Source organism: Arvicanthis niloticus, unplaced genomic scaffold (assembly GCF_011762505.2).
Source record: "Arvicanthis niloticus isolate mArvNil1 unplaced genomic scaffold, mArvNil1.pat.X pat_scaffold_603_arrow_ctg1, whole genome shotgun sequence".
Lineage (NCBI taxonomy): Eukaryota > Metazoa > Chordata > Mammalia > Rodentia > Muridae > Arvicanthis > Arvicanthis niloticus.
Window position 1 is genome coordinate 1 of NW_023046223.1, and position 8,653 is coordinate 8,653.

Here is an 8,653-nt window from a genome sequence, read left to right on the forward strand (position 1 = left end):
AGTCAGAAGATTAGAAACAAACAGCTAGAGTTAGATTTAGGCCAAGCAAAACAATCCAGCGAGAAGCTAAGAGACACTACATTAAATCATTGAGTTTGGAGAGGACTTTGACACTGAACATCTGAGTTGAACCAAACCAACAGACTTGAGAAAGAACTAAAAGGGGATACATTATTCAGCAATAAGCCTCTAGGATGAAAATTAAATCTGGCTAATAAAAATTACTTTTGCAATATTTGGGTCTCCAACATAATCCAGGCTTCATCACATCCATAGCTTCACACAATGACTTCTCTGAGCCTCCATGCATGGACCTTCATGACACAAACTTAGTCTTAGAGTCTTTTCTCAGCAGCAAGAGAGAGATTACAATCCCCGCTTCCCCGGCCTTTTTTGGATCCTCAACCACATGGCCAAAGCTGCCAAATTTTTCTGCTTGCTTACCTTGAAATTTAGCCCCCTCACTCAAGTAAATTTTCACAAGCTTTCTGTGGTTGAGGGTTTCCTTCACTGCTTAAGTTTTTAAAAAAAGATTTCTTTTTTTCAATCTGGAAGTTTAGATTGGTGGTCTTGATCTGAGTTCGCCACTTCATTTACTCTATTCACCAGGAGTCTTATTTTTTTTTTTTCTTCTTGAACACAGGACTTAGCTCTATTACATTTCTCCCCTCCTCACACTGTATCTGTTGTATTGTTCATCACTCAGCTTCTTCATTTTTACTATAGATCTGAATAAGAGTGGCCAGCAATAACCATGTGACACACTTAATAATAAGTTATCTTGAAGTTTCTTCTTCCAAAACTGTTCATCCAAAGCTGTAAAATTTAGCCTTGTCCAAACAAAAAAATGTTTGTTTGGACAAGGGTACAAAACAGCCACATTCTTTGCTAAAATCAGAAGACTTGCTCTGAGGTCACTTACTAATATTCTTCTCCTCTGAAACATCTTAAGCTTGGCCATCACAATTAACATTGCTCTCAGTACCAGTCTCCTCCACACTCCTAGTCTGGGCAATGAGGTCCCACTTAAAATGTTCAACTGCTTTCTTAATCAAAGTTCCACAGTCTACACTTCTGTCAAAAAGAAGTATAATCAGGCCTATTATAGAAATACCCTGCTCTCAGGTAATGAGTTCTGTATTAATCAGAGTTCTATTGTGTATATAAACACCATGACCAAGTCAACTCAAAAAAGAAAGCATTTAATTTATTGTGATTACTCTCTAATGACAAAAATTCAAATATATCAGTTTATTGGGCTCATTCTTATTCAAACTGTCCAAAGCCATAGAGAAATTGATTACAACTTGTGCAGAAATCTCTCCTGACTGACTTATTTTATAATACGGAAGGTGCTACAGGGAGTTATAGAAAAAGACATCATTGGAATTAACCAGTGCTGAGTCCTGCATGGCTGCAATACCAAAACTGACATGTAAAATATCCTTATTACTTCTATAGTGGTGTGAATCTTCTAAAAGTATTTAGTACTTTCTGTTTCATTAGAGTCCTAGTCCAAAATAAGGTATTTCCTGCAGGATAGCATAATTCCTATGGAAATCTCATGGATACAGATGTCATAGGCATAGAATATGTTATTTTTCTAAATGACTGTTCTAATTGCCTCTAAATCTTGGTGTTTGTACCTATCAATTTATGCTCTTCTCAGTCTTGGTTAGATAAGTTTATTTTGTGATAGACATTACTAAATACTGATAAATGTAACTGGTCATAGTGCTGGAGAATAAGAGACTAAATGCTGATGATCAATATAGAAAACTGTGGACAACACTGTATATTAATTACATTGTAACTATGACTCGGAACATTGCAGAAAAACAAGGAAGAAAGTATTAAAGAGCTGAATGAGGTGGAAGACTGCTATGAGCTGATGATTCTAGGCATAGCACAGCCTTGATCATTATCAACTCCTATAAACAATCAAGACTACAAAAATTTAATAGCAATTGATAGGGTTATTGACTTTCTAAGTCTCACCCAATACTGAGAGGTTATTGTCAATGTATAGTTGAGAGTAGAGGGGAGAACCCTTTATTTCTCATTATGTGGCCATTGTTAGGGTTTTAAAAGTCAATGGAGGGTCCCACACCTGTACATATGTGGACAACACTGCCTGCACTTATCTGAGTTGTCAAAAATATCATAAATCTGCAAGGAAGACAATGTTAGGAGCAACATAAGGTATCTTAATTACTCTTCTATTACTGTAAGATACATCTAGACCCAGGTATCATATAGAAGGAAGAGGTTATTAGAACCATCCTTACATTTTTTAAAAACTTATGTGATCAACATTTTAGGAAGCAAGCAAGCAAGCCTACAGCCATGATGTTGGATCAGTAACTGAAAGCTCCTATCTGGTCCACAAGCAGGAGTCAGGGGGAAAAAAAGGCAAGTAGAAATTGCATAGGTTTTGAAACCTCAAACCCTGTGTACAGTGACACACTTCCTCCAAGCAGACCCTAACTCTGAATCCTTACCACAGTTCCACCAACTGGGAATCAAGTATTCAGACATATGAGTCTTGGGGAAAATGTGAATTGATGGCAGTATCACAACTGATAATTTTAAAAATGTTTAAAGCTATAATTCTTGTATACACTTTCTTTAGGCATTAATCTTAAAACCTCTATTTATTTACATCACTTTTCTACACATTATATTATTTAGAAAGTTTTATACACCCAAGTTTAGAAGAATGAATCTAGATCATTACAAAAACAACTAGAATAAGTTGATGTCCTTAATTTAAGACATTTAGTTTAGAACTGTAGGAAAAAAATAGCAAAAATATAAAAGATACAGGATAAAGAAAGGCTTTGAGAATAAGACTTAATCTATTTAGAAAAAATACATATGGTTGACAAAAAATCTTTTTCATAATATTAAACAAATCTTTTGCAAATTAAATGTAGCATGTAATTAACTAACACTTTAGCATATAGATTGAAAACCAGATTTTTGTTAACAAACATCTGAGAAGGTGTGAATACACAGAGTTTACAGAGAATAAGAGGAATGATAAATTATGAAATAAAACTGGAATTGATAAGTAGGCTAATGAAATTTTAGTATTTATTTAGTATCTATCAAATTATGAAATATAAGTTTCCAGTAAGCATGAAACAATGTTCAACCTCACTAAGCATAATAGAAATGTGAATTATACCTGTATTAAGACGTTTTATAATAGTCAGAATGACTGTATGAAGCCAGGTAACAAATATTGAGGTGGATGTATACAAGAGTTATCTATTTTATACTACTGGTAGGAATAAAAACTACTTTAGCTATTTCTAAACCCATTATAAATCTCTCTCTAAAACTAAAAGTAGATCTACTATGAAGTTGTACCTTGTTATTAAGATTGTAGTCTATCATGTGCAGCTAGCTCCTCTGAGCTCAGCACAAAATGGTAGACCACGTTTCTTAGTGAGGCTTTTTTTTTTTCTCTGTCTGATCTGGGTAACCCAATATCCAATCTTCTACCTTAGGAGTGTCACAAAGTCCTTAGCAAACCTCCAGGTTCAAATTCCTCATTTCTTGTAAGAACCCACCAGGCAAATACCCAGAGTTCCTGGGATACTTCTCTATGCAAATGAGGCATTCAGAGTAATTTAAACTGGAGCCAATGAAACATCACATCAAGAAGAAATATATATATATATATATATATATATATATATATATATATATATATATATTATTTCTTTTCCACTCCAATAAAGTGTATGCCTAAAAGCTCACTCCAAATAAGGTATGCATATAAGCTAATATCATCTAAGAGTTCTGTTTCATTAAAATCCTTGGAGAAGACCTTATGCCCCAAGGCACACACTCTTAGACCAGGGATCCAGCAGACCCCTCCAGTTCCAGACTCCATTTCATTCTTCCAGCTTGGTCGCAGCAGCATGTGGACAGACTGAGTAGGAGGAAACAGACAGTGTGAAATCACAGCTGGTCTCCAGATCATATACCACACCGTATGACCCATCTATACTACTCCAAGGTATTTACCAAAAATGCATTAGAAATAACATGATAAAAAATATTTCAAAATCAATGTTTATTACAGCAGTATTTGCAAAAATTAAGTTTTGGGGAAAATTAAGTATCCAACAGCACTGCAATAGGCTGGAGAAATGAGATATATACAGAGAATTAAATAGTTTAGGCATGATGAAGGGAGTTTAATTAGTTGCAGGATAATATATAATAATGGAAATAATCACACTAAGCCAGTTATGCCTGTATCCAACCATAAATAGTATATGTTTTCTTTTAGTTTTGTTTTTTATTATATTATAATATAAATCATATATGACACAAATGACATGAAATCAGTATCAAAAAAGTGTAGCAGAACAAGGAGTCTAGAGAAATGGGGACACATAGGGGTTTAGGAGGTTATGAGGAAATGTGCTCAAGTATAATACACTGTGGTTGGAAAATAACATATAATAGAGCACCATGTACAACAAACATGGTGAAAGTATTTAAATACTCTTTCAAAAATAAGCCAAAATTCCAAAGTTTTCCTAAGTAGTTAGTGTGGAATGACACATTTAAGATAGTATGAAAAGCAAAAGCAAATTTGAGATGTTTATGATGAATTTGGGTTGCTTTGTCAGACACTTTGTAACATGGGATTTTACAGTTAGACAAGTATTTAAAATTTCACTGAGTAAATCTTCTTCTTTCTGTTTTAATAGTACCTTAGAGCTCTGTATCATGTGGGAGTTTCACCACCCTCAGGACCTTTTTATTTTACCAATTTGGTGTTAATTTTATGTAAATTTTAAGTTTAACCGACTTAATGTTAAATATCTTTTCTGTCAGTTTCTGAAAATTACTGTCCCACTATTTATTGTGGCATGTAGGTTTCAATTTCCCAGGATTCCCAAAATTTTTTTCACATATAGCCTTCTAAGAAATGTGAATTTCTAAAGTATATCTGTTCTGCTTATTGTTAACTAATATTTTTAGCATTGTGTAGAGGAATCTTTCATCCAGCAACAGGGCTGCTCTGGCAAGGGATCACATTCAAATACCTAGGTCTCTGTGATTTAGCTGGAATAAAGACATACCACATGCTTTTAATCCCTCTCACTAGAATACAGACACACCCTTAACGTACACTTTTAAGGTAAAATTTGTAGATAGAAGCAGCCATGTTTGAAAATGATTTATGATTGAGGGGCAGACACAGTGATGGATAAGAGAAAGATTTGAGAGAATGAGTCAGAAATATGACATGTTCAACTGTCAGAAGTACAGCACAGAAAAGAGAATCAGTTTGAGAGCGCTGCAGGCAGAGAGGTCAGTCAGCTGGGAGTCATTTGTGAGTCTGTCCAGTGAGTGCAGTGGACTTGAGTTTGGTCCTGAGTTCATACAGATCAACAGAGTCAGCTGAAGTCAGAATAAGAAGCCAGAAGATTAGAACAAATTGTGAGAGTTAGTTTAAGGCCAAGCAGAGCAATTCATTGAGAAGCTGAGAATGGCCAGATTAAATCAGTCAGCTTGGAGAAGAGATTGAGCCAGAACAACTGAGTGGAACCAGCCCTCCAGAGTTCAGAAAGAACTAGAAACAGTGAGCTTATCAGCACTAAGCTTCTGAGATAAGGACATCTGAGGAATAAAATTTACAGCACCGTCTTGTCACAGTCCATTTAACTTCTGATAATTTTCTTTGTTGCTTCTCTTGGTAGAGAACACAAACTAAGCAACAGTAGTTTTATATGCTGTTTTGTGCTTGTATGTGTATTCTTGAAAGAACTTGTTTTATATGCTAAGACTAAAATTAGTACTGATCATGTATTGTTAAGATGAACATAATGGATTAGAGGGTTGTCATGCTTCAGGTCTTCTAGAATTAGATGGGAGCCTTGCATACCTGGTGTTTGTGGTTGTCTAAATTGCTTCAAGTTTTGCCATTTTAATAAAAGAGAAATGGTAGCTAAATGAATTATTTTATAATTTCTGAGCAATGATGATGAGATTTTAGTTCTTTTATACATTGGAGATATTTCATAAGATTCATAATAATATTCTAGCTACTTTGGACTTTTATTTTTCTTTTATTGAATTTTGAGTATTATTCTTATAGTTTTTAGTACAATGTAGTTTTGGTTTGGTTTGTTTCCTGTTTGTTTGTCTGTGGCCTGTTCTGTTAAGCTAATCCTTGAACCTCGAATCTTCAAGTACAAAGGACTGGTAACATTAAAAGAGATTCTTTTCTCTTATACATTCTCTGACTTGGTAGAAATGTGCTTCACTCAGAAGTATGTTTCTTTTGTAAATGATTTTATATGTCATATGGAACGTATGGGACTGAAACAACAAGCTTATCTGAGATACTTTAAAGTTGGAACTCTACAGTAATTTCAGAAAAAAATTTATAAAAATTTTATACTGGAAGAAAATCTTAAATTTTGTAAATTTTAATGGCTATCAGTATTACTTTTCTTGTCCTCTGGGAAATAATATGTTTAGTATGTGTTTTTTTTTTTCTTCCTATTTTTCATTTTTTTTCTCTTCTTTTTTTGGTACAAGAGATGTTTTACAAATTTGCAGTGTCAGACATTTCCTCAAAGGTCTAAGCGTTAAAATAATTTTATTTACAATATTTCTCTTTTTGGATACTTCAAACATTTTGATCAGTTCATATTGATAGATATGGAAATGTTAATTGTTTTTTGACAAGGCAGACCAATTTAAGGTTTAATGTGAATTCATCACCCAGGATTCCTTATTCTGTGTCCTTTTTACTTCCTCTGAAGTTAAAAACAATCATGAAGATCCAGTCAAGAGAATAAAAATTTCACAAGAAAACTGAAGATTTCAGAAGTATGAATTGAGCAAGGTGGAAAATTGTTGGGATATGATAACAGAGAGAACTGACCAAATGTTCATGCAATATTTCATGGGCATTGTAGTTTTAGATGGTTTGGGAGTCGTTTAAAGATCATTTTCTTCTCTTTAAGAACCTTCCTAAGTTTAAAATCTACAATTCTATTCATCTATATAAACAGAAGTCATATCATTTTGCCAAGGTTTAAAAAAAGGCTTAGAATGTATCTGGATGGCTTTTAATGCATGATGAACTCTTATAAATTAAAAATATTTGTACTGAAATTTTTGAGAAGCCAAAAATGTAATTGAATTGGAAATCACAACTTGTTCATTCCTGAACGGATCTGAGTCCAAGAAAATAAAAAAATAAATAAAAAATAAATAAAAACTATTTTATTTGCTTCTTCTTTAAAATAATTTTTCTTCTATGCTTCCTTTTGAGAAATACTTATATAAAAATTATATGTAAAGGCAGCAGTAGGAAGTAGTGATTTCATAATGCTAAGGAGACAAAAGCTTTATTACAGTCTCCCTGGAATATTTGCACATTCTGCTCAGCAGAGTTCCATTTTCAGTCACAACTGGAATTTAAGTATGTTTGAGTAAAGATATTACCTTTCTCATTTTCAACAACACCTGTTTTTGCCCATGACTTGACATTCATCTGAGAATACACAGTAAGTATAAACAACATTAAAGATGATATTTTGCACTGTCAGACATTTTCACAGGCCTGAGAGTCCAAATAAATATATTTACTATATTTTTCTTTTTTGCCACTTCAATATATGTATTCCAAGTATGTATGTGTATATGCACTGTCTAGGAAGTTTCATTTACATTCTTATTGAATTCATACAGAAAATGCCAAGTATGCACCAAAATGAATTTAGATTCTTTATATTATTTTCTGCATAAGATTTATTAACATATACTCTCATAAATTTGCACATCTCCTTGCCCTTCAGGGAAGGAGAATGTATTAAATGTTAGCATTCTTAAAAAAGTATTTACACAATATGATTTTTTTTTTATCCAGCATTGTAACTTTGCTGAATGATATCAAAATATGATGAAAGCAATTTTGCTAAAAGGATACAAAACTGTACATTACTGATATTAAGTACTTGTACAGGTTGTTTGAATTATGACCTTCGTCTATATTTTAACCATCAGTGTCTAACTAGTTTTTACATAGAAGAGTTGTGGAAGATAGTGGTAAAAAATTTCCAAAATCCTTTTGCCAGCCTAAAAAAAATGTAGTCTAATTCAAACCATACACAGAAAACGTTTTCCTGACCTAAGAAGATAGACTCCATACAATAAATTTTTAAATGTTTCATAATATGGGTACAAGAACTGTTTCGGTATGTAATACTAATCAAGCAAGTGGGCAAGTTATTAACATTGATCAATGTTCTTAAAGACAGGTCAAATTTAAGCATGAGCTCACACAGCAAAAACAAAACAAAAATCAAAAGAATATGGCCATTCAACATTTTGATGTGTTGTGATTCAGAAATTAATTTGGATTGGCAGTATTAGTTTTCTTCAAAATGAATGATAATCTCTGTTATAGCAGTGAACAAGAAAATGCATACACTGATGTCAGTCTGCATAAATTCAAATGATGTAATCATAAATCTAGACAGGCTCACATAATCTAAAGTTCTGAGATAACAGAAGGAAAATACTGGGATAAGGGGTAAGCAGGGCAGGATCAAGGGCATGGGAGAAAAGAAGAATATAGAATAGTTTAATTGAAACTAATGTGTGATAA